This window comes from Lagenorhynchus albirostris, chromosome 8 (assembly GCF_949774975.1).
Source record: "Lagenorhynchus albirostris chromosome 8, mLagAlb1.1, whole genome shotgun sequence".
In the NCBI taxonomy this organism is placed as follows: domain Eukaryota; kingdom Metazoa; phylum Chordata; class Mammalia; order Artiodactyla; family Delphinidae; genus Lagenorhynchus; species Lagenorhynchus albirostris.
The window spans coordinates 21,308,728-21,331,944 of record NC_083102.1 but is presented as its reverse complement, the minus strand read 5'-3'; the positions used below and the strand labels follow the sequence as shown (position 1 = coordinate 21,331,944).

At 41.9% G+C, this 23,217-nt stretch overlaps 1 long non-coding RNA gene across 2 annotated transcripts in view; it reads right to left on the bottom strand.

Annotated features, from left to right (window-relative positions):
• Positions 1-23,217, bottom strand: part of LOC132524558 (uncharacterized) — a 143,145-nt gene that overhangs the window by 119,281 nt on the left and 647 nt on the right. The window contains exons 2-5 of one of the 2 annotated variants that reach the window (XR_009541915.1): positions 21,563-22,650; positions 20,598-20,703; positions 20,422-20,489; positions 581-676 (exon numbers count right to left, since the gene is read on the bottom strand). This is a non-coding gene — a long non-coding RNA (uncharacterized LOC132524558). The remainder of the gene's footprint in view (positions 1-580; positions 677-20,421; positions 20,490-20,597; positions 20,704-21,562; positions 22,651-23,217) is intronic. The other variant, XR_009541916.1, reaches the window with a different exon arrangement.

The following is a 23,217-nucleotide window of genomic DNA, read 5'->3' as shown; positions in this document are numbered from 1 at the left end:
TTTTTACTAATTTGAAAACTGATTAAATACATGTACAGAAACGTAACATAAAAGAACACAAAATCATCTTTCAAGTTACTATTTACATTTGTCAGCAGCTATCTTAATCATATTTACTAATCATCCCTGCAAGTTCAGTTAACAAAACCTATGAACAGGGCTTCCCTGGTGGCGCAGTGGTTAAGAGTCCTCCTGCCGATGCAGGGGACACGGGTTCGTGCCCCGGTCCGGGAGGATCCCACGTGCTGTGGAGCGGCTGGGCCCGTGAGCCACGGCCACTGAGCCTGCGCGTCCGGAGCCTGTGCGCCACAGCGGGAGAGGCCACAATAGTGAGAGGCCCGCGTACCGCAAACAAAAACAAAAAACAAAAACAAAAACAAACCTATGAATAATAGAACTGCACTTAAAGTTGGGAGGTAAGGAGGAGGGAAAACAGATGATCCCTTGTCTTGGTTCTGATCTTGAAGTCATACAAACAGGGGGAAGGGAAAGGAAGGCAGGAGGGCGAAGAGCACAGATGAGAATAGTTAAAAACAACGTGTGAAGTAAAAAAATTATAAAGTAAGTTGATTTCACTCACAGTTAAGAGTCCCTGAAAACAAGTGAAGTAAAATCCTATTCCATCCCTCAGTCCAAGAACTGAGCAGAAGTTCCCTTCCAGGGAGGCTTGGTGGTGCTAAAAGGAGGCAAGAAGGATGTGAGATCTCAAAATCTAAGTGATGAAAGGCATGCCAGCCATTCATCCTCCCACTTCAGGCGCTTTTTAAAAAAAAGTTAATCATCGAATTAAATGTTATAATCCAATTTCCAAAATTGTTCTACTCCACTTAAACTGCTGTCACCTCTAATAATCTTACAGGCAAATGCATTCATTTCAAACATCATTCTCTTCAGATTCTGCGATATCTGAAGCTCTCGATCACTTTACCTTTTTTGTTCCTGCCAGGAATACAGAGGGCTCTTTCTCTAACGCTATAGATCTAGCCCCTCTTCCTAACTGTACTCCAAACCACGCTTTCCCCCTGAGGCTTGGTCCTCGGTGCTCTGGCCTGCCTCCCTGCATACGCATCCCTTGAAGAATTTAACCCTCACTTCTGGGATGACAAATGTGAAGTCTCCCTCTTTGGCTAGACATTTCAGCATGAGCCCTGGTTCATGTTGCAACTGCTTAGGAATTTCCCCTTGAACGTCTAAAACCAGACGAGCACCTTTATCTCCTCAAAATTGGTTTCTCTTACCAGTTATTACATGCCTGATCATCCTGCAGGCATTTGTTTTGACTCACATCTTCCTCTCTCTCGTTGTGCTGCACCCCTCATGTGCATCCTACTTTCTCCCCTCTCATCTCCCCCGACTAACTCCATCAGTACTCTACCGCTGGATTACTGCACTCGGGTCTACCTCCTATTTCTCCCTTCCTTCAATTCATCTTTGTCACTGCTACCAGATTAATCTTCTGCCATGGTATTCTTCTTTTTCAAAACCATACCGCCATTCTTCTTCTTCAGAAGACAGATGGTGTGGTGGTTTTAAAATGCTCCCAGACTCTTTGACACACCTCTCCTTAAAAGGTGGAAGCTAATGCCCCTCCCCTTGAATGCGTGCTGAACTTACTGGCTTGCTTCTAAGGAATAAATAGAATGTCGCAAGAGAGCTCACTGCTCCCAAATCCCTGACCCACAGAAATTGTTAAGAGATTGTAAATGCTTGTTGGTGTTCTTAGCCACTAAATTTAGGGGTAATTTGTTACATGGCAATAGATTATTAATTCAGAAAGCCTTTCTGCTGCCAAGTGGATCAAATCCAAACTCTCTGGGCACCCAAGGTCTTCCAGTAACTGACTTTATCTTTAAATACAAACACCTGCTTCAGTCTAAGGCCAGTTATTTCACTGACTTCACATGACATGGTAAAATTCTGCTTCTTTAGCCTATGCTAGTCTCACATGAAACGTCCTTCTTTGATTCTGCCTACTAATTTATAAATTTATTTATTTATTTATTTTTGGCTGCGTTGGGTCTTCGTTGTTGCACACGGGCTTTCTCTAATTGTGGCGAGAGGCGGCTACTCTTCGTGTGGTGCGCGGGCTTCTTATCGCAGTGGCGTCTCGTTATGGACCATAGGCTCTAGGTGTGTGGGCTTCAGCAGTTGTGGCTCACGGGCTCTAGAGTGCAGGCTCAGTAGTTGTGGCGCACAGGCTTAGCTGCTCTGCGGCATGTGGGATCTTCCTGGACCAGGGATTGAACCCGTGTCCCCTGCACTGGCAGGAAGATTCTTAACCACTGTGCCACCAGGGAAGTCCCTGCCTACTAATTTAAATTCAACACTTTCCTTTTAGGCTCAGTTCAAAGTCCACCTACCAAAGAAATTTTTCTGTTTTCTAATGCATATAAATAAACATATATCTGATTTCCAAAACTGTAAGTTATTTAAGGGAGAAATCATGACTTTGCTATCTTTATATTCCCCATATTAATGGATACATAGATATACTTTTTGTTTAGAATTAACTTTTATGACCTTTCCTTCAAAAAAAAAGTTTTGAATGTCTTTTAAGACAGGACATATGGGGGCTTCCCTGGTGGCGCAGTGGTTGAGAGTCTGCCTGCCAATGCAGGGCACACGGGTTCGTGCCCCGGTCCGGGAAGATCCCACATGTCATGGAGCGGCTAGGTCTGTGGGCCATGGCCGCTGAGCCTGCGCATCCGGAGCCTGTGCTCCGCAACGGGAGAGGCCACGACAGTGAGAGGCCCGCGTACTGCAAAAAAAAAAAAAAAAAAAAAAAGACAGGACATACACAATAAAGTTTAAACTTTAAAAAGTGTCAAATAGTTTGAGACGATAATTTGGTAGAATATATTACCAAAAAAATCTACATGGCTTATGGATAAGCAATTCCATTTCCAAGAATCTATTTTATAGATATAATTATACAAGTAAGCAAAAACAAAAGTACAAAGATATTTTCCACAGCATTGTTTATAAAAGGGAAAACTCAGGAGCAACATAAAAAACATCAACAGAGAAAAAATTAAATTAGGGTACAACAGACTACCATAGATCCATTTCAAAAAAATCAAATATGTCTACATGTACTGACCTGTTCAAATTGCCATGATACAATAAGTGAAAAAAAAGCAAGTTTCAAATTTCACAAAGAAAATAAAATATTTAAGAATAAATTTGACAACAAATGTATAAAATCCATCTGAGGAAAACTTTAAAACATTCCTAAAAAAGACACAAATGAAGACTTTAACAAATAGGAAGACATTTCTTATTTTGCAAGAGAACAAGCCAACATCATAAAAATGTCAGTTCGTTGTAAATTAATTTATCAGTGTAATGCGATCCCCATAAATATACCAATAATTCTTTTTACTGAAGCTGGAAAATTGATACTGAACCGCGTATTAAAACTACATGTGCAAGAACAGCCAGGAATACACCAAACGGGAGAGGGGAGGACTAGTCCTACTAGACATTAAATTATACTATAAAGCCTCTCAATGAAAAGTGTGCTACTAGCCCACAAGTAGACAGACAAATCAGTGGAGTAGCATGGAAAGTTCAAAAACAGACTGAAGTACAGATAGAACTTTAGTACTGTGTATGATAAAGGGGGCGTCTAAAAATCACTGGGGCAAAAACTGACTTTTTAATAAATGGTTAAAGCAGTTGATCAGCCATTTGGAAAAAGATAAAATTAGATCCATTCTTCATACCATACACAAGAATATGCTCCAAATGAATGAGGGATCTAAATGTAAAACAATGAAGTCATACAAGTACCAGAGGTGGGGAAATGGTGAATTCTTCTCCAACCTTGATATAAGGAAGGGCGTGCTAACTATGACTCAAAATCAGGAAGAATAAAAGACTGATAATTTGATTACATAAAAATGTTTAACAATTTTTTTCTGCATGGCAAAAAAATCATTAACCAAAGACAATAGATAAAATAGGAGAAAATATTTGCATCATATCACAGATATCCACAATAAATAAAAAACACTTAAAATTGAGGAAATAAAAGACTAGTAACTTGACAGAAAAATAGGCAAAGGACATGAATATACACACACATACATATACAGACACGTACACATGTATACACATTACAGATACACACATGTATATGAACACATGAAAAGATTAAATTTCACTTATAAAAGAAATACGAATCAAAACTACACTGACATGTTATTTCTGACCTATCAGATTGGCAAAAATTAAACAGTGTGAAAAGTCACCCTTGGCCAGGATATGGAGAACTAGGCACTCTCACGCAGAGCTCCTTGGAGAAATGGCCGCTTCCAGGGCTGAGGCAGAGAAAATAGACAAGGAGGATCATTCCGTGTCAGTAAAGTAAGGATGTGTCAAAGCACGGTGGGGGTACGCCGAAAGGACACAGGAGCCAGCTTGAAGAGGCTCCCACTGGCCAAAGCTGGGACAATTTGAGCTTCAAAATAAGTAAGGATCATACGGTAAAGGAAGAATTCATGAGTCCAAACTGATATTTTTAAAAAATAAATAAATGAGAGATAAGGGAGCACTCTTTGTGGAAGTAAGCCAATGAATAAATGAAGAGGGAATGATGAAATTTTAAATCCGATTGGGCAACCATTACAAGGCTGAGTCGCGCAAGAACCATCCATGGATTCTTAAGCCTACAAGTAATAATCTGAGGAGTAACAGGTTATTAATGAAAAACATCACTCCACAAGATAGTTATCGTCTGAAAAGGGGGAAAGAGTAACACTGGTCAAACCTGGCAGGCTGGGCCTTAACCAAAGGATCAAAGTCAACATGCCCAGAAATAGGACAGACAGACGCTGTGTGCCTCTGAATATGATGAACTGAGAAGGACACAACGTCCCCTGTGCAGCATTTCTGCCAGAAATGCAAAACCTGAATCTAAACATGACGAAACTTCAAACAAACCAAAATTGAAGGATATGCTAATAATAATTGGCTAGCACTCTTCAAAACTGTCAATGCCATGAAACACAAAGAAAGACTGAGAAACTGTTCCAGATGAAAGGCGACCAGATGCAATGTATGGCCCAGGATTTTCTTCCTATAAAGACATTTGGGGAATAACTGATGGAATCTGACTAAGACCTATATTTAGATAATATTATTGTATCAGTGGTAATTTCCTGATTTTGAAGAAGAATAAACTTAATAAATAAGGAGAAAGAAAAGGAAAATTTGGCTGAGAACGCATAACCTGCATCTAACGATGAGGAAACTTCAGACAAACACAAAAAGAGGAATTTTCTACTATTTCCCAAAAAAAAGGCACTATATTCTTCAAAAAATGTCAATCTGATAAAAGTCAAACTGTAGAAATATTTTAGAAGAAAGGAGAGTAAACAGATATGACAAGTAAATGTAATATATAACCCTAGACTCGATCTTATACCACAGGGGAAAAAATGTTATAAAGGACAGTATTAGGTCAACTGTGATATGGATAGCAGATCAGATGAAAATATTTTAACACAAATTTATAAAATAGTTACTGTTGTATAAGTGAAAATTCCTGTTCTTAGGAAATACACACTAAAATACGGGTAAAGGGCCACAATATATGTAACATTCTCAAATGATTCAGAAAAAAATATACACATACACACATATACATACAAAAATACACAGCAAGAAAATATACACAAATGATAAAGTAAATGCGGGAAATGTTAACAGTAAATGAATCTAAATAAAAATAGTTTTTCTTTGCATTATCCTTGTTTTTTTTCCAACCTTCTTCATTTTTAATGGTTCATCCTCTAAATGAAACTACTACTCAGAATTACCATAAAGACCAGCAATCTTCAAAAAGAAACTACGCTAACAGTTACTGCTTAAATATTTTAACAATAACTGTATTTCCTAAGTGTTCACTTGAGAGATAAGGAGTCTCCAAATGGCCATGTTATATCCTAAGGAAAACACAACTGGAAAGAAGCTGAAACGTGCAAAAGAAATTCTATCACACGTGGCTAAGATCATAAGCTTCTCTAGAGTCAGGCTACCTGGCTCTGAACTTGGGCTCCAAGCCCTGGCTTTCCTAAGCTTTGATTTTCTATAAAGTGGGAATGATGATACTATCTATTTCCTAGGGCTGTTGTGCAATTAATGGAATAATAGGGAAAAAAAACAACAACAACACATTTTAGCAAAGTGCCCAACACATGGTAAGCCCTCATTATTATCATTACTATTATCTCTCCTTTGTATTGTAACATATCTGCCACAGGGTAATGGGGCTTTTGGTAACTAATTACAAAGAACACCAGAGAAGAATTCGTTTTTATCCAGCACCACACAGTAAAGATGCTCTGACTTTAAGGCCCAGTTTTTAAGGTAGAACAGCCCCTGGAGCGAAAAAAAGTCCTCTATCAAATTCTCATGACTTGATGAAAGTATCAGTTGAAAAGATCCCATTCTTCCCCATCTTATTTCTATGTTTCCCAAGTAAAGTTATGATCCAAATTTTACCCTTTCGACCAGTCTACAACTGACCACAGTACACCTCCCTTGGCAAGTTACCTCACTGGGATATCCAATCTCCCGTAAGCCTGTAAGCTTGCTCAGCTTACTCATCACATCGTTCAGTCTCACAGTCCTCATCAACTCTGAATGAATTGATAAAAATCAAAATTCTTCACCTGCAAGGTCACACCCTAGACACCCAAACAAACCACGCAGAGTTTCCCTCCTCCTGAAGGCCTGCCTGAGCAGTCAGCGGCTTCCCTCCCTGACAGGAATGTAACTACCACTGTTAACATGTTAACTTTCCAGAAGCATCTATCAAGGGTGGACCATCTGTCTCCATTAACCACAGGATGCCTAATGGACACTGGGAGCAATTCAACACTCACTGATTAATAAATATTGGCCTTCAAGAGAAACAGCACTGAGTACCAATCGATACCTTTGTGTTAATCATTCAAAAACAGAAAAAAAAATTGTCGCTGAGTTAAATTAAATTTAAACTTTCATGCAACATATTTCAAAATGCTTCGAAAGTAATTTTTAAGCATAAATATCACACAAATTCACCATATAATTACATCAAAACGATCACACGAAATAATCAAATTACTATCAAATGGAATAATTTACTAATAACACAGATTTCTAGGACTTATTCAGTACGGCTTTCTTTTAATCTTCATATAATCTTCAGTAAAACCCAAGAATCTCTTTTAAAAATAAAGAAAATAGCCAGCCCTTATTCCTAAATGTTCATTTTCTCTTAGCAGCTTTTTTAATGTACTTATCTTCTTTCATCATCAAAGGCGGCATGAATATATATGCAATGTAAATTCTGCATCCCCTTTGCCATCTTCTGTACTTTTCTACTGAAACAAACTACAAAATTCTCTTCTTGTTTCTCATTCTTAGAGGAGGAAAAAATTATTCAAGAGTAATAAACAAACTCCTTCTACATCTTCCTTGGTGTTTCCTGTACGGAATTCCCAGACCTTCTAGATACCAGACCCCCACCAAGTCCCCTTCTCTCCACACCAGCAGTTCCTGAAAAAAATACATTCTTACACCAGGAACATCTTTTTCCATTAAGTGACACAAACATCAAACTTCAAAATTTAAAAGATAAAAAATTTCCTCCATCAGGTCTCATTCTCCAAATTTCTTTAAGACATAAAGAGAAGTATTGTCCCTACACCCTACAAGGTTAATAACAGTACCAATGTAAGTCTATGCTTACTTACTATTTATTTTTGAATAAATAATATGTTCAAAGTTCAAAAGGTAAAAAAGAATATTCAGGGAAAAGTCTCCCTGTCCTCCAGCTACCTACTTCCTTCTCCTAAAGGCATGAAATGTTATAGTTCATTTTTTATCCTTCCAGAGATGTTCTTTCTATCTATCTATCCATCCATCCATTCACAGCTGTTTATAAATTCTTCTTTACGCTCTTCTATGCCTTGTTCTTATCTAAGATTGTATCTTCAAGGATCTATCATAACAGAGTACAATGAGCTTCCTCCTTCTATCTTAATGGCTATACAGGAATTTTAAAATATGTAGAAACCAGTTTCTATGGCCCTATTCTCTCAGCCCACAAATTCATTAAATATGCATTGTGCCTGACGAGTCCACCTGATTTTAAATAAATAAATAAATACACATTCCACCCCCAAATGTAAATATTTTCTATATACTAGACCATGTTGTTATATCAATGCAAAACTTGTTGGGTTCGATAATTGTATTGTAGTTATACAGAAGAATGTCCTCTTTAGCAGGTATTTAGAGGTGAAATGTCATAGTATCTGTAACTTATATTCAAGTGGTTAAGCAAAATAATACAAATGTATACACCACATTTGATTCAAAAACATGCATACACAGAACATGAGGCAAGTGTGGCAAAATGTTAACAACTGATTAATCTAGAAGAAGAGTAAACAGGTGGTCATAGTACTGTTTTCCTAAAGGTTTGACATCTTCAAAATAAAAAGGGAGTAAAAAGGCTCTGGTACTCCCATAGGGTCCCCTCATTTGCTACCTTAAAACATAAAATTGTCATTTCCCAACTCCCAGGCCTATGTCCTAACCTAACCCAATCTCATCCCTCGTACTCTCTTCCAAAAGAAAATTAAAACAAGTTCTTTAGCTATTCTTAACTCAAACTGCTCAAATGTCATGGCTCCTTGGGGTCTTCACCTACTGCTTGAGTCCTTCTCCCTTCTCTCTCCTTGTCTAGCCACTCTTTGGGGCACTCAGACATTTACTGCATCTTTTCTGGGCCTAAGCATTGGGAACCCAGCGAGAGAGTAAATACCTAGAGGATGAAGCTCTGGATGAATAATCCTTTTGTAATTCCCACAGCACCCAGCTCAAAAAGTGTTTATTGAAAGAACAGGTTTCTCCAAACAAAGAAGGGCAAGGGAACCACGGCTAAGCAATGAGGGAAAGGTCTCAAAGCTCAGTCTTCTTAGAAAAGCTTCTCCAGTCTCCTCAGCTTTTTCTCCAATATGTCATGAAAACCCATCTCATCTTTCCTGTCCTTTCAGATTGCCACAACTGTCTACGCCGACACAACAACAGATTATCCTACTGAGAACAGAAAAACCTGTTCCGCAATCCCAAATAAAGCAACTCTAGAAGTTAGAGTAGCCAATTCTCTTACATTTTATTTATTTGACATTACTCTCTAACGCTGTAATAAACTGTCAACAATTTGGAGAAAAAAAAAAAAGCACCTCTCAGTCATCTGTCTATGGAATATTCCTGCATGGTAATCTCCCACCAGTTTGAAACTAAGGGAGACCAGCCTCTGAATGTGTATTTACCTCAGTTAATCAAGGTGATGCCAGAGGCAGCTATCATGTTGACTAAGACAACAACCTGTGTCTAACAACAATACACTTTGGAAAAGTTGATAATAGGAAAACATACAAATGATACCTACTAAAAAATAGGAGTGCTTCTTCTTGAAATAAGACTCAAATTGAAATTGCACAAATTGAAATTTTACAAATGTAAAATAGGAAGATTCTAAGTCTATTTCGTTTTTCTCACCTGAGTACAAGTCACAGACCTGCAAGAGATCTTTAAGTTCAACTCTCCAAAAAAACGAGATCCAGAGAGGTTAAACACCCAGTCCAACACCCCATCACTAGCAAATGAAAGTCAAGCTAGGTTTAGAACTCATATACTCTTCCCAGGCTTCTCTGTCCATTTTACGTCTAAATTTCATAAATTTAACTTTCTGTCCAAAAAAAACAGAGTGGATAGGGAAGTGGAAGGCCTAACTGTGGTCAGCGATGCCACTAACCAGGTGTGTAAAATTAAGTAAACTGTCTCATCTACAGAATAAGAAGACTAAATGAAATTAGTTCTGAAGCCCCCACAGAGCTAGAATATACTCTGATCCTTGACAGTGGCATAAGTAATAGTTGTGTATTTAACACAAATCTGATGCAGTCACATTTTTTATACCAAACTTAGTTACAGCTTAAGCAATTTAAAAACATTATTGTAACCCAAACCACATCTTTGTTTACCAAAAATTTCAAAAATACAAAGAATCCTGAAATTCATTATCTATATGATTACTATTACCTGAATTTTGGCAGCATGTCCTTTAGCACAAAATTTAAACTTCAAGCTAAAACCTATTTGAATGCCTATTTAAATATCCTAAAGAGTTTGGGAAGTCATACATTTCACATGTATTTTCCATTCAGCATGGCATCCGCTGTATAAACATACTCAAATCTTTAGAAAGTCTGCACCAGCATCCTGTCATAGTAAAACCTGTCTTTGGCTCTGAGCTGCCATTTAGTCAGGCTAAAAAAGTGCCTGTGGGAACTGTCAGCTGTTATTGGCTATTCATACGGTGAATGGGAAAGACAAAAGGGAAAGGAAGAAGAACAAAAGAAACAGAAAAGAACCCAAGAAGGGAAAAAAAAAAAAAAGGAAGGAACTCAAGAGAGTAAAGAACATGGGAAGACAGAAAGAAAGGAGATAAACAAGGAGAGGAATGGCCCAAATGGCTTGTCAGTACCCCAAGGACACGGGGTGCCGGTATCCACAAGCCTTCCGACAGACTGCAGACACCTTCAAGTGTTCTTATTCGTTCGCTGCCTTTCGTTCAGTTCTGGACAGAAGGTCTGCCCAGAGAAGACGTTTACTTGCGCCTGCTCCTAGTCTCCACGTCGAGGATTAGGATTCCAATACGTGAACAGTAACACAGAAGAAGCCATGATCCACAATACACTACACTGTTTACCAGGAATGTCCAGGACCTGACATGTTCTGATGAGTCATTTTTCCAGAGCTTGTATCTCAACTCTGAAAGACCACAATGATCCAAAAAGATGTTTTACCAAGTACTATGTGTATTTATACAAATGCAATTCAGTGCTTTCAACTGGTGCTGTCCAGAGACAACAACGAAATACAGTCCGAAGGAGGGCATTTCCAGTCATATCCTCTGGATGCCACTGCAGCCGTCCCTCAACCACACGGGCCCCTTCCTCAATCAAAGGGCTGGGACCTCGGACACAGAAGGAGCCTAGGATATCAGGCCACCATCATGCCCCCCACACACAAGAAAACGCAGCTATTATAAGGCATGGTTTCTTCTACAGATGATCACTTTAAAAATCTTTTTAAAGCAAATCTGTTGTCAGAAATATTTGTTTTTTAGGATCTCAAATGATCTTCTATTACGAAAAATATGTATCTTCAAAATACTCTGCAGTTGACATGAAATGACTAAACAGATTATTGATTCACAAAGCTAACGAAGTCTTTGTTCCAAACTGCTAGTTAGGTAGTAACAAAGATATACACACGGCAAAGAACAAACTCCTCTGTTCCTTTTCAGAAGAATTAAATTAATAGCAGAAGGAATCTTAATTTTGAACGCTTTAAAAGTTGGAGCAAAGGAGGATTTTAGTATCTTTTTCCATAAAAATAGGTGAAGCCTGCATAGTAACTTCAACAACTACAAGGCATAAAGCAGACAACAGATTTCAAAGATGAAATCCAAAGAAAGGCTATGAATGGCATTTTATTTAAAAATACTTTTCACCTGTTGCTATCAAGTACCTGCGTTTTCAGGCAATAATCGCTAAAGACTGAAGAGCCCTCACAAATTCTTTTGGGGCAGAGCCTATAAAAAGTAGGTATTACACAGTTTTGAAAAGCTAAAAATTAGAAAAAGCTGAAGAAATATTAGTGACACTAAGGACAAAGCTAACAAAGTAAGTGTTCCTAGCATAGCTAACAATGATTAATCTCTCTGGAAACACAGAGAAACAAAAACAGATAATCGTAGGTTTTTAGAAAATGGACAATATGTGCAATGAATGCATGATACATCAGTATAAAAGCAGAAAGCAAAACAGTTGTCAATGGCCTTGACAATGAGCAGATAAGTGTGGTTGTGAACATTATGAAAAGATTCAGTACTAACAAAAATTCCCCTGCAAATAGGAAACAAGCACTCAAGGTCACAGACCATGTACAATTTTGCAAGAGAAAGACCTGGGGTAGCATTTTTTTAATGAGTTGTACAAGAATTAACAGAAGTATTAAGCAGGTTCCCAGAAACTCCCCTAGTGGTCTAGAGATCGCCCAGTGCCTCTATCATGGAGATGAAAAGAAGCAGAAGAATATTCCAAATTGGGGGTCAACAACCCTTCCAAACTGGAGTGTTCAGGTTCAATTAATTTCCAGGTGTTCTGATGTAGATAGTACAAGTATGGAGAAGGGTGCCCTTGAGACCCATCCCTAACTTCAAGGAGTCCCTGATCTCCTGATCCTGGGACTCAGAAGCAACGCCCCTACACTGAGGCCAGTCTTGATTAACATGGATCTTTCAAAAAGCTAAAGTACTCCTGTGAGGGTTTACCATCCCACTACAATGGGAAAAAACTCAATCACAGCACTTTAGGGCCAGAACACCTTACTCCACATTCCACCAAGCCCTCATTTTACAGACAAGCAGCCTGTGGCACAGACTTAGACACTCTCCCAAGTTCTGTAGCGAGTGGGAACTAGACCCTAGTGGAAAGAATATAGAGCCCCTAGCACAGCATCCAAAGAGGCAGGTACACACTAATTATTATTAGAGATAGTAACATTATTCTAACCTCAATACTCTTTCCACCAAACTAAATAAGATCAGCCACAGCACAGACCTAGAAGGAAAAGGAAGAAGCACATAGAGGTAGGGCCATAAAGGACATCCATGGGTGACTTTGGTCAACTAGAGGCCAGGCACCTGGCTGTCAGAGAAACAGTAATGTCAGAAGCTGGAAGACAGGAACCTCAAGAGATGTGGGAAAACAAAGACAGATGTTGCCAAGTGCTAGTGTGTTGTGTCTTAACTCCCTAAAGCACAGGAAGTTTTTCAAAGGTACTGGGGGTGGGGATGCGGGTGGAGAACCAACGAAGAGAGATGGAGGGTGGGGATTACACAGCTGCACCTCCCTCCCTCTGGCTGCTCAGTGAAAACGGGCCCATGGGCCTTCCCCAGCACTCTTGTCATGTAGACCGCCAATCCCAGCCTCAAACTGCCAAGTCTAAAGAATCCAAAACTGCTTCACAGACTTAGTTACGAAGATTATACCACAGATATTCCAGTCAAGAAATGACTGCAGATCTAAATAACAAATCACATGCAGTTCTTTTCAAAGAAATCAGCAGTAGATCAAAATCTAAGGCTGCATCCATGAAATATAGTTTAAAATCAATTATATGGATGCTAAATCAACTCTAAGATTTAATATGCAACCATTTTATAAAAGAAGTCAGAAAATAAAGAATTTCAAGAAAAAATTAAACTGCTAGATGTGCAAAGCAGGGAGATTTCGTGGCCTCAGCCCAGCTTTGTGGCCTGTGCTACACAAATGATGTTTCCTAATCCATAAAAACACATCCATAATAAGCACCACGTGTGCCTTCCAGGAATTTGATTTAAACTAGTTAACGACCATAAAGCAATCTAAAAATGTAAGCACTGCGTGAATTCTGGGCATAACTTTGCAAAGGCATTTGATTTAAGTCAAGTAATAGCATCTGGTGATAATTTGAAGGATTCACCGGAAATGAAAAGGAAAACTCATTAATTTATTTTCTAACAAAAGAAACCTGTGCTATTACCTAGCCTTGACATACCCACAAAAAGGTTTAGAACATTTAATACTTAAAACCTTTCATTGTCATCCTCCCATTCCTTACTCCTTACCCATTTCTTCTTTTTTATTTCCTTGCTCTCAGATAAGATTATATTTTCCTCCAAATCTTACTCTTTCTTCTCCAATAAATTCACTCATATTAAAATGTACTGTCAAACCTCACTTGCAGTCACTTCAGCCTTGAATCATTCTGACTCTGGGAGTCTAGTTTAATCTGGAATGCTTCCAGAGCACCACCTGTTAGAATGCCTTGGCATCTCCATGAAGCCCTCCCTGACGTCCTCCCTGTCAATCCTCCCCTTCTTCCCCCTCCACCCTGACCCCAGCCTAGCAAAATAAACATATACGCTGGGTGAGAACAGTGTGCTTGCTCTGCAAGGGCTGCTTTAAGACATCTCTTGGCATCTCCACTGCCTTCCTACCAGATTCCAGCCCCAGAGCCCCTTCACTGAGAAACTGCAAAGCCTCCACTCTTCCCCAAAGTCCTCAAAATAGGGAAGGGCCGTGCCCTGGCTTACTCTTTATCTCCTGATGCGTATCTCATTCCTGCAACCAGGAGTCTTCTACGAGGCAGTTATCTTCAGAGGACAATGCCCAGGTTAATGCTATCAGAACCCACTATGGACCCACAGACTAGCTTTAACTAGGAAAAGAACTGCATCTCATAAAAACCATTTATTTAGTAAGTTCACAATTATCTAATGTGATAGATCATACTCCATAGCTGTATATTAAGAGGCACTTGGTTAGATTTGATACCTAAACATTTAGGTTTAGGAAGCAGCAAACAGTTTTGTCATTTAATAACATCAGTAATATTTCAATACGTTTTAACTGGAGGCTTCCACTATTGGGTAAGAATCCCAATGTGAGTTTTAACAGACGCAGAGTTTTTGCAAAATATATGAGATTCTGAAGAAACTCTCAAAATAAAATTAATTTAATCCATTTTAAACTTTTAAACCTCAGTTCGCCATATAGCAATCTTTAAATGAAATAATTTTGCAGAAGTCCAAGGGTAGGTGCTACAACTTGAAAAGGTAGAAAAAACAGGCATAGAATCATAGAACTTTAGAAGAGATGATCAAATCCTACACCCTGACCAGCAACATCAGCCTCACCTGGGAACTTGTAAGAAACGCAGATCATTAGGCCCACCCTAGACCTACTGAGTCAGAAACTCTGGGGTGGGTTCCAGCAATCTCGGTTTTATCAAGCCCTCCGTGATTCTACACACACTGAAGTTTGAGAACCACTGACCCAATCCCGCCACCCCACTGATGAGAACGAAATGAAGCCAGCAACTTCCTTCAATTCTTATACCAAAGTTAGTGGCCGAGGTCACTTAAAGACAGTTCTCAATAAACCTTCAAAACGATTCTTAAACTATACACCTAAATCCAAGTAGCCACACAGGATCTTCTAGGCTGACTACATCTTGATCTACCACAAGCAGGAATTCTTATAGCACTGCTAAATACTTAGACAGGCAGATACAGATTTTTTTTGTCACGAGTAATTCACATTTAATACTTAAAAAGAGGCTTCACATTATTGGCCTCTCCACAAAAGCAACAACTCAAATCTCACAGGCTTTCTTATTTGTTCGTTTGGTTGGGTGGGCTAACTTTTGCTGCTGACAGCAGTGGTGGGTTTTGTTTTGTTATGGTTGTGTTTGGTTCCGTTTTGAGGGCAACAGTAGGAATTTATGGGACACATGGTTGATAGTCTGTTTTTGGTTTGGGGGCTCCCCACTACCACCACCAAAGAGGTTCACACACCAAAGGCGTTTGAAAGCAGTCATAACGGATTAAGAGGCCAGAAACTGCTAAAAGATCACCCTCAAAAAACTTTACATTTTATTTTGGAATGTATCATATGATTTTTTTTTAGACAACAGATTTATATTTTCAATTATGCTTTACTTACCCTAGTTTAAAATTAGTTTTCATATGTGCAACACATAGTGGCAGAATGATAGGAACCTAGCCTGTGTCCCAGGAATGATGACAGGCCTATAATCCAGCCACACATAACCCCATAAGCTAGGTAAGCATGACGCACAGCACTGAGAGGAGAGTCTGTATCATCTTCTACAAGTACCAGGCCACATATGGGGCTGCGTCATCAACCCACCAATATAGCATCTACCATGTGAAATGAAATCTACAATTTTCCGCTTAGGGCTCTCGCTCTAAACAGATGTTTGATGTATCTCATACCTTTTTATATAAATATTTCGAAGTCTGGTAGTGGTTATCTGAACAACTAAACATCTGTTTCTATTTACATTTTAAAATATCCTCTTCGAGACGTTTATCACTTGGGTGTTAGGATTACCACAGACGGAGATTTAGAGGTTTAAAGGTTTCCATTCCTGTTTCTCATATAGAAGCTGTTTTCTCAATGTCATGCCATACAAGAGCTATTTTCAGTCCTCTTTTCAGACTCTATTAACATATGTAATTACCTTCGATTTCACAAACCAACTAACATGGCTCAGCGCATGACTATTTCTTTGAGGAAGAATCACAGACAAGCGCACAAAGCAACAGAAACAACTACTTTGATTTGATTTACACTTCCAACCCCCTCTGTGTGACCTGAGCACCAAAACTTCTTGTGACTTTATTTTTCTCTGTCATTACTTAGGGGTAACAATTCCTGCTATATATATACTTACAGAAGAGGAATCAAAGTCACTGAGTTAAGGAGAGTGCCCCTGGAGAGACTGCATTCATTCCTCGGAAGAATTGTAAATTACAGTGTAGTTATTGACTCTAGGCCTCCTCTTCAGCTCCACAACACACCCTCTGAGGCTGAATTAGAGGGGTTAAATTATTTGAACGTTCCTTCATTTAACAAATATTTCTGAGCACTTGCTATGTGTCAGGTACTATACAAGGACATTGGAAATATATGGCCAGCAAGACAAACGTAGCGCCTGCTCTTCAAAAAACATCTTAGGGAAGTGTTAGGTTTTTTTTTTAGGGAAGTGTTGATTAAGCTCACGGGACTTCCAATCCGTTTATACACCAAGGGCTCAATTCCATTTGATTTTTCAAATAATTACTCAAAATCATAATGACTCATAATCACTCCACTCTGCTCCTAAAAATGGGAGACCACATGAACCACATGAAAAGCCCACAGAACACAGAAACCTTCTACAATATGAAGGCCTTACAAAGGTCAAAAATATCACCCTGGAAACACCTTATAATCTATGAACGGGAAGCATGTTGCTATGCCCTACAAAATGAATTAAAATTTTTCTTTTAAAGGCAGAACACTGTAAGCTAATGTTTACCTATCAAACACTAGACTTAAAGCTAAGCAAATCCTCTATAACTGTGCTGTCCAATGCAGTAGCCACCCGCCGCTTGTGGCTATTTGCATTTAAATCAATGAGAAGTTCAGTTCCTATGGCACACTAGCCACATTTAAAGTGGCTCACTAGCCTCAAATGCTTAGTGGCTACCACTTATAAGTCATTATAAATATATCATTGTAAGTCCTTTCTATCATCCCAGAAGTTCTGTGGGACAGTGCTGTTCTACAAATACCTCTGCAATACTAAATCTGAAAATTACAGTGTAATAAAATGTGATGATGCATCCGTATTCTGCTACTACACATAAAAAGCATGTTCATCGGTAATACAGTGCCACTTCTTTCTTCCTAAATAAGTTGAAAAATGATAATGTTGAACATCTCTCCCAGTGTACATGAGTAAACAATTGGCAAATTGAGAATAAAATTAGGAAACAAGTGAAAACCTGATTACATTTAGCCCCTTCCTTCCTATTCCTTTTACTAGAATGTGTTGGTGGTACTCTGAATTCTCTGTGCAAGGACGTGTGCTTTTAGCCTAGTAGTTAGCAGACGTGAGGACAGTTAAGAATGAAGATGGGTGATCAACCCAAATAATGCAACTCAAATTCAATTTAGACTGACGCAACAAACTTGAGTGCCTACTGTGTGCCAGTGATACACAAATAAACAATCACCATTTCAACCTTTTATGAAGTCAATTTAGTAGAGGTGTCCAACGTATAAATAAAAACAATATATGCTGTGAAAAGTGCACTGAGACAAGTACGTGCAAGGCATAAAGGTGACACAGGAGGATATTTTTAAATGTCTTTGGAGGAGAAATCAGTGGCAAATTTCTAAAGGAGGCACCCTAGGAGCAGAAGACAAAGCTGTGCAAAGGAACCACAAGTGGTTTGGGATTGCTGGATTAAAGTATCTTTGGTGGTCAACAGGGATGGAGACGACAACTGAGGGAGGGAGATGGGGTTAGAGAGCTATTTCCATGCCAGAACGTGACCACTCACAGTTATGTCAAGCTTGCCCTGGTGGGTCTATAAGCTTTCCTCACCAAAACTGCAAGTAACATGAAAACCAATCTCAAAAACTTGATCGGTAATTTGCCTATGTCTGCCATACAGCTAACAATATTAGACAGCAATCATTAGTAGGAATAAAGACATGTCTCTTTGTTACACAGTACCATTTAATAATACGTATCAGTCACAAAAACACTGTAATTGGAACTCTTTGTTTTCAGGGGAAAACCTCTGTTGCCTGTTTTATTTGGAATATCCTTAGAGTATATATCAATGAACACATTTTCAAAACAGATGGATTACCCCCGCATCTAAATATTCCCAATAAGAGTTTATCTGACAGAGAAGCAAATGAAATAAATAAAAGGAGGAGGATGGAGAAGCAACACTTCTGTACTCCAGACCAGAGTAGTTGCTTTTTCCTCCCAAATTTTCATAGCAAAACTTCTGCTACTCTGTAGACTGCCTTGCACTTTCTGCTACAACCAGCCTATGACCAACAAAATTATATCATGTCCAGCAACCTAAAGGACTTCTGTGGCTGCTCATGTAAATCCTTGGAAATTATCTGCATCTTCTGGACACTCCCCTTCACTTTACACGTATGTTCAAGTCTCAAAACAAAACCAAAAACTTCCACAGAATCAGTTCTCTTCAAATTACTGGGATCCTCTCTCCTCTCTTCACAATAAACTTCTAGAAAATGTTAGCAGCCTAGAGGCCTTAACGAATTTACCAAGCGATTCTCCTCCCTTTGGTACAAACAAGACTTTGCAGATAAAAATACATATACAAGTATATGTAGATAAACTGCCTGGTCCTTAGGCAAACACAAAATATTCCTATTCGCACGAACACGTGGCCCTTAGGTAAAGGGAGATTTCCAGTGCAGCATATATAATGATTGAAAGAATGGGTTCTGGAGTCAGCCTCCCTGGGTACTAGTTATGGGTTATCACTGACCAACTCTTACTTAACCTCCTGAGCTTCCATTTCGCCAACTGTAGAACAGGTTACAATGTTTCATCAAGTATGTCCCCACACATCGGCACAGAGTTAGCCTATCTAGTGACAGATCAATACGTTAGCTATTTCATCCCTAAAGACGGATGGTTTGGCAGCTATCTATTCCATCCAGCAAGCTAGTTACCTCTGTAAGTTCTCATCCCTCACCGTGCATCAAAAATACTTAGGGAGATTTTTTTTTTCAATACACTATGTTTAGGACCTATTTGGATTTGGTTTCGATTGGGCCGGGAATCGGAGTTCTTTCTAAAGCGCTCCGGTTGCTTATAACGTGCAGCCTGGATTGAGAACCACATAGAGGTCTCTGTATGCCCACCGATACACACACTGACACACTGTTCGATATCTAACTGAATCAGCGCAGGCCCGCCCCCCAGCCCGAACGGACCAGGATAGCCTAGATGCTGTAACGACGAACTTAAAGGGCGGTGGGACTTACACCCACGTCCGCATACTGCTCACCGAGGATTAACTCCCACAAACTCCACCAGATGCGGCCTTGACACTCGGCGCGGTCCGGATCTGTCTGGGGCACACGCCCCCTCGCCCCTTTGGCGACGGCCCCCCGCGGGCTGCCGGCCCTCCAGACGCGTGCGTCACCACGCCCTCGCCTCCCGCGCCCCAGCCCCCTCCCGCCCACGGCACGTGACTCGACACGCGCCAGCTGCACGCGGGCTCCATCAAAACAAAAACAGAGAGGGCTGGCCGGCCGGGCAACGGGGGCGCGCGGGGAGCGGGCGCGCCCCCGCCGCCACTGCCCGGCGCCGCGACCGCGCCTCCGCCGCCCCCGGCGCCGCCGGCCGCGCGCCCCGGCCGGCCGGGGGCGGGAGGGCAGAGGGCGCCACCCTGTTTACAGCCGTCGCTCCGGGCCCGGGACCCCGCCCGGAAACGGTCTCCCGGGAAAAGGCCCTGGCGTGCGCACCCACCCGCGGACAGGGCGCCGGCCCTGCGTGGGAGGCTCCGGCCGCGGCTCGGAATAAAACCGTCGCCACGGCGCTGGGGTCGGGCCCGCGCGAGTCTCCGCTCCTCCTCGGCCTGCCGCCCACGGCTGCTTCGTGTCAGCCCCGGTCACGACTCTGCTACGCACTTCACCCCCATCTCTCAGCTCCGCCGCTTCCGCAGACCCTCCTCACGTGGCCGCCTCCTCCAGCCCCGGCACTCCCCCACGACTGGGCTGCGGACCCTGGCGCACTTCGGGACCCCGAGCTGCTCCCACCCCGAGGGACATCACCCCTCTCGGACCCCCCCAACCCACATCTTCCGCCCCGGGGGCGGGGGCAGCCACAAGCTGTCAGAAGCCTAGTTTTACACATGACGAAGCTCACCCCTCACCCTTATACATCTCCACTCACCCTTCAGCCTAGCTTCGAGCTGAATCAGATATTTAAAACGGGGTGGAGGGTGGTCTTGATTTTTCTCCCTAGTCGGAAAAAAAAAAGACGCAGCTCTGACCATCCACTCGCTTTAAGACTCCCCACGTCTTCCCACCAAATGCAAGACTTGTAGAATACAAATGCCCACCACACACCTGCTACGCCACTCGCTCTCTGGAAACCTGGAGACCCACCCAGCCCGCCTTCTGGAACCTGCGCCGGGGGGGCGGGGGTGTGTTGGAAGCGACGCCGTCCAGTTCCCTAAAGTAAGAAGGAGTGAGAGGGGAATCAGGCACCCCGGCCCCGCCCGGGAGAGTGGTCCTCCGGTCCCCCAGCTCCAGAGCACAGCACTGCATCCTCCGTCCCTCTCGGCGGAACGAGGGAGGTGGCCAAAGGCCTGGGTGCCAGGGGCTGTTTTTGCCTTTAGAACCCAGACACCGCGTCCTCTACGAGCACTCCCCCCCACCCCGCCCCCCGCCGCCGCCGCCTTATTTCTGGTCGACAGCAAAGGTAGGGTAGGTGGGAGAAAGGAGCGAGTGCTCTCGAGGTTCGGGATGTTAGTCTCCGCGGAGTGAAGAGGTGGGATCTCGAAATGGAAACAGTCTCCCCCCTCCCTCCCCTCCTCCTCCTCTTCTGTTTACCTCAAGTTTGAATTTTATCTGCGCAACATTAGCTGGAATGCGGACATTGAAAAAAAAAAAAACCACACACACACTCTCTCAAACCGGCAGCAGCTCCGGAGGAGCCATGTGGCATCAAGCCACCTCAAAGGGGAAAAAAGTGCTCTTAGCAACACAAACATGGCGAAATCGCCTCGGCATTCCCGGATAACGCCACAACCCCTACCTTCCCTCGCGCGGCTCGCCAACATCCCGGCCGGGACCTGCGACCCCTTCCGGGGAGAGGCGAGGGACCCCGGGGAGTCCCAGGGTGGGACCGCCGGGCGTGCGAAAGAGGAAATAACAGAGTCCACAGTGGAAATGTTTCTGCTGGACCATCGAACCCTCCGCCTCGCCAGCAGCGAGAGGATGCCTCGTTCACCTCGAGAGGTCCAAACGGAGAACAAAATTCCCATACCAAAGTCCTGCTGGGCCGGCCTTCCCCACCCTCCAGAACTTACCTTGGGGCTGAACACACGCTGCTGCTTAAATCCCTTTCTCTTTCCTTCCTCCGGAGCGAGACGCAAGGGGGGAAATGATGCGCATGTATATTTGTAGAACATATTCTTCTAGAATGCCCCTTTGATCATCACGAGGAGCGATGGAGGCTCCGGAGACAGGTGCAGTGCTGGCCGAGGCTGCCGGCTAAAAGTTGTTCTCTTTGCGGTGGGCAGCAGGGTCCCCGGGCCGGGGCTGGGGACCGGGTCTCCCTCCCCCCCCGGCGTCGCCCACTTCCCGCGGGCTGCTGCTGCGTGCAGCTCGGCTGCAGGGGAGGTGGCGTAGTTTCTCTTCCTCCCACCTCTTCTCACTCACTTGTTTTTGTAGCCGTGGGCTCCCCTAATGCTTTCCTCTCCACAATGTTGTTTCATTATATCATGTCCATCATGTGACACCGGAGAGGCCTCTCTATGGAAACTTAAAGGGCCTCCCACGTGACTGCAGCAGCAACAACAGCAGCGGCAGGACTGGCGGCAGCGGCCGCAGCGTTTGTACCACCACCCACCGAGAGCCCCTCGCAGCATCCCGGAGGGGCTTCTGGCGCTGCAGAAGCCCAGATGAGTGAGCCACAGCATCCGGGAGCTGTGGCGTCTGTGCGTGCGTGTAGCCTTTTCTCATTACATAGGAAACCGAACAGAAGGAGCGTCCTTAAATCCTTTCCTACAGTCACAAAACCCACGCTCTGTTAAAATTACATTTCGTGGCTCCTACTTTATTTTCCCCAAGAGCAATGAGTTTTGTATCAGGTCCGATTAAATTTTACCAAGGGAAAAAGAAAAACTGGATTTGTCCCTCTGCGAGTTCAGCCTGCTGTTGAGTAGATCAGAAATGACAAAATAATAACAGAAATAGAATCAGGCATTTGATACATAATTACCATCACACCAGCTTTAAAGCTTTTCTGGAATTACATTCCTCCGGTAACTGTGTTGATGATGCTTGCAGGAGGCAAATGCAATGCAGTTTTTCTCTTCCGCAGCTATATTAGGGCTTTGTTGCTGACAACAGTAAAAACTTGTTTGTGTCAGGAAGTGAGGTACGACGATATGACCTGGAAGGTACAGACAAAACCACAGTGGCAGTTTTTGCATTACTTTTCTGACCACATTCTTTAAAATGGTGAGAAGCAGCTGATCTGCTGTAAAATGCGTAGTGTGTGTTTGGTGGGAAATCAAATAATCAGAAAAACACATTTTCCCCTTAATCATTGCGGACATGCTAGACACTAGAAATTACATATAGATTTACATATACATGCATATGTGTGTGTAGAGAAAAAGGAAAGTGTATGCCTTTTTACCAATGATTTTGTCATCATTTCTAGCATTTAACTGAAGCATTTAACAAAAACTTTGAAAGACTTAAGTCCAGTGATGTGGAAACTGTAATATCAGCTTTGAGTGCCTTCAGTGTTATTGAATCACAACCCCCAATCCTAAATCTCTGCCTTAAAGATTGGGTGGACCATGAGATTTTATCCTGTAAATCTAAGCTAAACGGCTTTTTCTATGTTTTAGTTCATGCTTTTCCATTTGTAAGGAAAACTCACTGTTGGTTTGGCAGAATTATGAAAAACTTTATAGGAAACTGAAGAATGGAACGGAAGATCATGCTTTCT